Source organism: Microtus pennsylvanicus, chromosome 10, assembly GCF_037038515.1.
Source record: "Microtus pennsylvanicus isolate mMicPen1 chromosome 10, mMicPen1.hap1, whole genome shotgun sequence".
Taxonomy (NCBI): domain Eukaryota; kingdom Metazoa; phylum Chordata; class Mammalia; order Rodentia; family Cricetidae; genus Microtus; species Microtus pennsylvanicus.
In genome coordinates, this window is record NC_134588.1 from 42,563,226 (window position 1) to 42,572,503 (window position 9,278).

General features: G+C 39.9%; 1 pseudogene; it reads right to left on the reverse strand.

The window, feature by feature from the left end:
• Nucleotides 1-7,581: 7,581 nt before the first annotated feature.
• Nucleotides 7,582-8,973, reverse strand: LOC142858655 (medium-chain specific acyl-CoA dehydrogenase, mitochondrial pseudogene; annotated as a pseudogene).
• Nucleotides 8,974-9,278: the final 305 nt, after the last annotated feature.

Here is a 9,278-nt window from a genome sequence, read left to right on the forward strand (position 1 = left end):
ATAACTGTGTTCCAATATTACCAAAGGGGAGGGAAAATTTGCCCTCATGTCTAAGTTTTCATCTAAAAGTGCTAATGCAATCATAAGGGTGAGAATTTTAACACATTTATCTGTCAGATGGCAAACTACATGTTAGCAGAATTCACATGTGACAAGTCAAATAATTCACATGTACTTAATATTACCATGTATCAGGGGTTACTTTGAGAGCAAGGAATACTCTGGGAAACCAATCCAAGCTTTTGTAGCTATATTTTTCAGGCAAAATCTTGCCGTCTGAATTGGCCACTTAGTGGCACATAAATGAATTCATATTAGAGATAAGAACTGAGCTTTCCTTCATAGCATTTTGTTCTCTCAGATTAAATTTTATAACAACTAATGTGTTTTCCTGATATATCATCAGACCCCTTTCCTATAACTATTGCAATCTAATTTGAGACTGAGCAGAAAGAATTAAAATTAAGGTCTGATAATATCCTACCACAAGCTTTAAAACTATGGTATACAATATATATTTTAGTAAGAAAAGAAGGGAAATTGCACTACCTAATTTAATTCCTTTTCTGAACTCTCACAACATTTAAAGATTTTGTTGGGTTTACCAGTTCCTGTATCACAGTACTTCCCAGGATTCCCAAACCAGTAAATAGCAGATCTTCCTTTCAGTTGCTCAAACTAAAACCTTGGAAGATATTCTTGACTTCTCTCCTTTTCTTAGAGTTGGTCCCAAGCTCTTCAGGAGATCTGTTGACCTTACAAATAATAGCAATAAAGGCTGAAGAGACAGAACAGGTGGCTAAGATGACACACAGCCTGGCACCTTGAGTTTGGTTCTCAGAACTCATGTAAAGATGGAAAGAGAAAAGAAAAACATATATAGATCCTACTGGAAATTGGAAGCAAACAAGATTGTCAGGCAAAAGTTGGGAGCATGGGGGTGAGGGTAGGGGTGGGGTGAGGTTGGGGGAAGGGGAGAAGGGGAGAGGGAAGGGAGAAGGGAAAGACTGGGAAGAGCTTGGGGGAATGGGAGGGTAAAGATGGAGGAAGGGCGGATATAGGAGCAGGGAAGAAGATATCTACATTAAGGGAACCATTTTAGGGCTGGCAAGAGACTTGGCTCTAGAGGGGATCCCAGGTGCCCACGGGGATGTCCCCAGTTAGGTCCATGGGCAGCAGAGTAGAGGGTTCCTGAACTGTCCTTGCCCCACTATCACACTGATGATTATCTCGAATATCACCATAGAGTCTTCAGATGGATGGAGATGGAGACAGAGACCCTGATCAGAGCAACGGACTGAGCTCCCAAGGTCCAGTTGAAGGACAGAAGGAGGGAGCAGACGAGTAAGGAAGTCAGGACTGCGAGGGGTTGGTCCATCAACTGAGACAGTGTGCTTGTTCTAATGGGAGCTCACTAAATCCAACTGGATCGGGTCTAAACAAATATGTGATCAAACCGGACTCTGAATGTGGCTGACAAGGGGGGCTAATTGAGAATCCATTGATAAAAGCACTGGGACTTGTTTTTATGGCATGTTCTGGTTTTTTTTTTTTTTTTTTGGACCCTGGTCTATATGGATGCACAGCTCCCTAGGCCTAGATGTAGGGGGGAGGGCCTTGGACTTCCCACAGGGCAGGGTTCCCTGCCCTCTCTCAAGCAGGGAGGGGGAGGTGGGAGGAGGAGTGGGGAAGCGAAGCAGAAGGGAAATGGGAGGAGAGAAGGAAGTGGAAATTTTTTAATGGAAAAATAAAAAAAATTAAAAAAAGATGGAAGGAGACTGGACTTTACAAATTTACCCTCTGACTTGACACATGCTGTAGTACCCACGAGCACACACGCGCGCACACACACACAATTTTTTAAAAGAATAAATATTGTGATTGCCTACTGTGTGACGTTAGCACACATGGACTTACTACCTGTGAGTAGTAATGAGTCCATGGGAGTTCAGCACTCGGTCACATCATTCTTTTAAAGGAAGGTAGGAGATGAACTTTGATGAGAACCAGCTATGGAACACCAAATATACACTGCCGTCAACCTTCTCCCATGTCTTCTGAACTTTTATAGAATTTGCCTTGAGATTAAGCAACCCATTCCCTTTCTGTTACAAACCAATTCAGTCCAGTCTCTCATCTTGCAATAGTCCTGAATAAAATATTCTTTGCAGGTTTTCCCTGACAATCAATATGCTTTAGTTTCCAAACGTAACTCAAATGCAACCACCCCTGCTCACCAGCACTGCTCTCACTATGATCAAAGCCACTGTCCTCTTTTCTTCTTTACATGCCTTTAAATATTGCTTCTTCTCTGCAGTCTGTTTTAAAAGTTGCTAAACTAATGGCATTACAAACAAGATTTATCACCCAAATTCCTCTGCTCAATTCTCTGTGGTAGATTTAGTTATGGCCTACCATAGTCAAGTTAGTACTTGGAACCACGTCTTTTGAAATATGACTAACATCTAACCAGAAGTAGAAGGCAAGGCTCCACTCTTTGGTTATGTACAGTTGGATGTTAGTGAAATACTATTTTAAAACTCATCTTTCTTTGTGGACAGGACCTGCTTGTCTTGTATATCTAGCACTGCTTTGTGAAAAGCTTAACCTGGTAGCTTTGGAGAACAGCAGAGAAATGGACAAGCAGAACCAAAATGAATCTGATCGTTATCTTGGAACAGAGCTCTTCTGAACCTCACTTAAATCTTAAATCTGCTGATCACCAGTTAACCAAATGTGGGTGAATCTAAGCCAAGGCATGGCACTTTAAGCAATCAGTTTTAAGGATTAATATGTGTGTGTGCACATGTGTATGTGTGTATGTTACATGCATCTGTGGCCACATGAATGTGAGGGTACATGCACATGTGTATATGTGTGTGTGTGTGTGTTCCAGGCATCTGTGGCTACATGAATATGAGTGTACATGTGTATATGTGTGTGTTACATGTATCTGTGACTAATGTGATTGTGCATGTGTATGCATGTTGTCATGCAGGTGGATACCAGAGACAGATGGAAGTCTTGTTGTATTGTTCCTCACCAAATTTTATAAGATAGGGTCACTAACTAAACCTGGGGCTTCCTAATAGACTAGTCTAGTTCTCTACTTGAGTCACTAGGAGTCTCGTGTCCTGATGGGGCAGCCTTAGTATTATACAACAACACCATGATGCCCGACTTTTTAAATGAATGCTGGGAATTCAAACTGAGGTCTTCATGCTTGGGTTACACTTTATCCACTTAAATCATCCCCTTATGAGTAATTTTTAATGGTGACTGGATAAACCAAACAGTGTGCTAATACTTTCCTGGAAAATGATAGCCTCCAAAATCTTATGGATCATGGCCTGCTACTTGTCTAACCTAAGATCTTGTATTTGTTTCCTTGGTTCACTCTATCAGCAGTGATGATTTCCTTCCTTCCACTCAAACATCTCCTCCAGACACAGGGTTTACACTGGGTATTCTTTGCACTTAAAGCTCTTTTGCTTTAAGTATCTCCTCAGGTCTCTCCTTCAATCCCTTATATTTTCACTCCAACGTTGCTTTTCACCAAGGACTCTTCTGGTCGGCCTATAGAAAATCCTATACCTGTATGATGTGCTTATTCTTATTTGCATATCCTACTTTATATCATTAAATTATCTGCCACCTTCTCCGGTTTGGCTCTTCACTCATTTTCGTAGTCCATCAGAATAAAATTTCAATGAGTGAAAGTCACTTTCACATACAGCTGAATACCCAGTCTCCAAAGCAAATGACTCAGCCATAGGTGTTAGCTATGTGGGTGAATTTGATAGAAAATATTCCTTTTCTGAATACAGCATAGGAGAGCACAATGTCAGCTGTCAAAACCACTCTCTCCACATTTCTAGGGCCACTAGATCACTAGGTCAGGCTGAATATGCTTTGTGAACTAAATCTGAAGAGAAATAAAACTAAGTAAAACTAATACTAAATCTGAAAAGAAATAAAATTAAACAATTCAACTATTGAGAATCTAGCACCACATTATTGGGTTGACTCTTGAGCCTTAACTCCCAGCTCTTGTAATTAAGGTTCACAAGCAAACAATTTTATCTTCTGGATGTCTATGATACACCCTCAAACAAAGTACTGACCTACTTTTATAAATTCCCTTTAGATTCTAGATTCAAGAACCATTTCTTTCCACCTGTCAGTGCTATGGACTTCCCTCTTTAAACCATTATAAGAAAGCAGAGTAAGCTTGAAAAGGAAGGAGAGAAAAACTGAAGGGTGCCCCCCACCCTCAGTCTGTTATGCTCCCTCTGAGCATAGACACAGTTCATTATGACACTTGAATCTAGGTACTAATGTGACAAAGTGTGTGTGTGTGTATACGTGTGCATATACATTTATGTGCATGTGTTTCTGTATATAGACAAGCACATGCATGCAGGCTTTCTTTTTCAGTGTTACAATAAATCTCAAGGTCTTGCGTGTGCTAGTCCTTCTCTGAGTACCACCCAGGCACAAGTAACACAGTCTTTGAGAAGAGTATAAATTTTGAGGTTCACTGTGTGTGTGGTGATTTTATAAATGTTGTCTTATTATCCTCATAAGGGTACACCAGAAGCTAGTCTCTCTTTTGTTATTGAGGTGGATTCACAAACAAAGGAAAGACAAAGACACCAGGCATAAAAAGAAACCGAGCCAGGAGCTGAAACTAGAATTTTCTAGTATCAATCCCATGTTTTGTTTCCCATCTTTCCCATGTTGCAATTACTGTAAGCAGGTGCTAGACAGTTCTGTTATTTGATTTGATGCATATAGTTGGATTTTCTTCCCTGGAGTGTTAATATCTCCGGGAAGAGAAAATACTTTATCTCTTTCTATTTTTCCCATACATCCCACAGAAAAAAATGACCACTATGTTTCAATGTTAAGACACCATTCATTATTCATCACCTAGAACAAGATGTTAGATAGCATACGGGTAAATACTATTAAACACACAACAAGCCACATCTTTTCATTTGTCTTGTTCACAATGTCTGTTCAGAAGCACTCCAACACAAAAATCCCTATCAACAACAGCATCCTGGCACCCGGGACCAAATAGGTATCATCAATCAGTCAGTCAGTCCTTTTCTTATTACTCTGTTGTATCTTATTTTTCAACATATTATTTTTAACTATGAGGTATGCTGAGTTTTTAAACTGAGTGTGATGTGTGCATATTCCTAGGATAAAGAAAAATACAAAGACTCTATCACTAGACATTAAAGCAGACTTCATTTTGTCCCGAATGGTAAAACTCAGATTAATTCTAAGAACTTAGAAAATTTCCATCAGTAAACACATATTTCTGATTATCACCAACTTAAACTCAGTTAATTGGATTGTCGCTAATTGATAAATGATTTTACTCTATTGATTGGCATTTTAAAACTAAAAACAACTATCCCACATTTTAATTATTGAATCCAAGTATGCACAAAGTGGACCTGAAAATCAATTCTCACCGTTTTGACATTTCTTCTATCTGTCTCTCCAAATGCTCGGATTTAGTCTGACATCTTCTGCATGTCTGGGAAGTTGAACATTTAAAACTGAAAGTTTCATCTTGGAGAATTCAGTTTGTTGGATATAGCCTGCTGCAAAGCTTTTTGGAGTGTCTCACATGTCTGTCGTGTACAATTTAGGCAGCAGAGGACTGTAATATGGGAAAATATCAAAAGTGAATGTTTTAGAGAAATAATACCTTTTATGAACAACTCAAATTGCCTGTCCTTGAGGCTTTTTATCCATATGGCATGTCAAAACACTTCAATATTCACTGACCTTTCAAAGTTCTCAGTTCTGACTCTTTTAGGAAGCTCTCAAAATTATGTAATGCTCTGTGCTACATTTTACCTTTTGTGCTTATAATTCATATGAATCATGCTGATTGCACTTTATTTTCCTTTTATCTGTTTCCAAGTAACGGAGTATTTCAAAGTGTTAACTGTTTGAGGAAAAACCTCAAAACACATCACTTATTTGGAAGGACAAGCAATAGATTATTGTCCTCTGTGAATTTGCTCTAATTCTCATTTACCTGTTTAGTGTGAGTTTGGAGGGGTTTTGTTTAGATGGGTTTTTTTTTTGTTGTTTTGTTTTGTTTTGTTTTTTTTGAGAAGACATATCAGAGAAGCCCAGCATCTTTTCATCTGCATAAATATTTCATTACCAAAGATGAACTCACTTTGAGGATACTTTGCTATGTATGAGATAGGCTCAATTAATTGCCCACCAATTAATCTGTAGTTTTGAGAAATCACTGTTAGTTACAACACATTGCTTCTTCGATGAGAAGAATATGTATGTGACATTTGCTGTCGGCGTACCTCCATAAGGACATGCATCATCGTACATTTGGCAGCACCAGAAAAATGATACATTTTAAAGCAATTCTGTAATGTGGCACTATAAATGCCTTCAGGTGTCTGTACTTGGGAAGTCTCAGTTACTGCAGATGATTTCTTGGCATACAGCACCCCCTACCTTCAGTAAACGAAAATATATATGTGAAAGAAAGCTTTGGTGCAGTTTTGCTGGTGTGTGATCATTCTAATTATTTCATTCAACATAAACCAAAAAAAAAAAAAAAAAAAAAAACAAGAGTTAAAACGTTGAAACTAAAGAAGAGAAAAAGGAAATACCAGGAAACCAAGACAAGAGAAAATTTAAAAGAAATGTAGACAAAGGGTGTGCATGCTTTGTGTGTCTTCCCTACATGCTTGGCATGTAGTTGGGCTGCGAAGTTTAATATTTTTTAAATGCCTGCAGAGCTGACTCAGTGAACAAGAGCACTTTTATCTGAAAGAATGATGATACAGGAATTCCAGTTTAAATCTCCAGCATGCACGTTAGAAGCAGTGTGTGACTGCATGTGCCTGTTACCCTAGCATTGAGGTACAGACACAAGCAGACCCCAAGAGCTCACTGGCCAGCCAGTAGTCCAAACAGTGAGATTTTAGTTTAGTGAGATATCCTGGCCCTTAGCAATAGGGAAAAACTAACAGAAAAATAACCCCAGCATCCTGTACTGAACCTGTATCAACACATATAGACATATATGCCCATACACTCATATGCATATAAAATACACAAATAAACTATTATAAATATCACACACACACACACGAGAGAGAGAGATGACTACAGTCAGAATATGTAATCATGGTTCATCTTTGCAGACTTCCACATTAGATTCATTCATTGATATGGTAGCCTTAGTTTCCCTGTCCACCCTGGAGTACAGACAGCTGCACTTGGTAGCTGTAGATAAAAGTATATGAGATTGTTTTTAAAATCAAAATTTTAAGGAGTAAAAATTAGTGATGACACTCAATATAATGTCAAGGAGACTGCAAAATGGGAGCAATATGTAAGAATGTAACAATCTTACTGTTGCTTCAATTTAAAGGTAGATTTCAAGATTCTAGAAGGAAGAAAAAGAAATGTGTGGAATTTGACGAGGGATTGAAATACATGAATTACCAGTAATAACCGTGTAATCACCTACACGTGGTAAGATTAATTTCTCTATTATTCCTACTTTTTTTATTTTTTGGGTGACTCATCTTTATTTTATTTCCTGGGAAAGATGATAAAGTCCCTTTCCCCTTCTTAAGCGTAAACAGTGTCTTGAGATTTAGTTACATGAGGATGTAGCATCTTTTCAATAGCAATTCCTTTTAATTTTTAAACTTTCCAATGTGTTCACGGACTATGATCAGCCTCTGAATTTGTGCAGTACCTTCATAAATCTGATAGATCTTGGCATCTTTCGTCAGCTTTTCCATGGGGTATTCTGTGTTGAACCCATAGCCTCCAAAAATCTGCACAGCGTCAGTCGCTACCTGATTGGCAATATCTCCAGCAAAGGCCATTGCAATGAAGGCGTAATACGTGTTCCGGCAGCCAGAGTCAACCTCCCAAGCTGCTCTCTGGTAAGCGAGCCTTGCGAGTTCAACTTTCATCGCCATTTCTGCAAGCAGAAATGAAACTCCCTGGTGCTCTGCTAGCAGCTTTCTAAACGTTTTCCTCTTCAGGGCATACTTGGTAGCTTCGTCCAGAGCTCTCTGGCCTAGCCCAACAGCACCAGCTGCTACTGTAGGTCTGGTTCTATCAAAAGCCCCCATTGCAATCTTGAAATTGGCTCCTTCAGTGATTAATACATTTTCCTTAGGCACTCTGACATCTTCAAAGACAATTCCTCTTGTATCGGAACATCGCTGGTCCATGTTTAATTCCTTCTTTCCGACATGGATTCCTGGGGTGTCAGCTTCCACAATGAACCCGGTGAAGGCTTTACTAGCAGGTGCTTTAGGATCTGGGTCAGAGCGCGCCAACAAGAAATACCAGTTGGCCTTCCCTCCGTTGGTTATCCACATCTTCTGGCCGTTGATGATATACTCATCGCCCTTCTCCGCTCTGGTCTTAATGCCCGCCACGTCAGAGCCTGCTGAGGGCTCTGTAACACAGTAGGCACACATTATTAGCTGCTCAGTCATCCTCCCCAAGTACTTCTTCTTTTGTTGCTCATTTCCAGCAAGAATCACAGGCATTTGCCCCAAAGAATTCACCTCAATAGCAGTTTGCACCCCTGTACACCCGTACGCCAGCTCTTCGGTAATTAAACACGCATCAAAAGTTCCCAGTCCAAGACCACCACAGTTCTCCGGAATGTGTGCATTGATCAAACCAAGTTCCCAGGCACTTTTAATGAGGGGGAATGGATATTCACCAGTTCTGTCGTATTCTGCTGCCACCGGGATGATTTCCTCTCTGGCAAACTTTCGAGCGGTTGCTTAGAATTCTTTCTGCTGTTCAGACAACTCAAAACTAAACCCTAATCCTGGCTCCTTCTTGAGAGACGCTTTCGTGTGTCGCGCTAGCCACTCAAAATGAGAAAGACTTCTTAGGACCCCGCAGCCTCTGCGGAACGCTGCTGCCATGATGATTCCTCTTTCAGCCGGCTCTGATCACTGCAAGGCAAGGTAATAAGCCATTCCTACTTTTAATAGTACAGAGAGGTAGTGTTCTCTGGTGACCTTTCCCTAACTGAAGGTACATTGGAGGGCTAGGACAGCAGAGCTGGCATAACAGAACAAAGTATGGCAATTGCCCATAATTTGTATCATCTTGTAGGATTCTGCTTAAGAGGACACACAGAAGGCAACGTTAAGTTACAGAGGTAGACATAGAGAACCATCTCTCATTCTCTCAAGAATCAGGACACATCCCTTCTTATCTTGCAGTCGCTT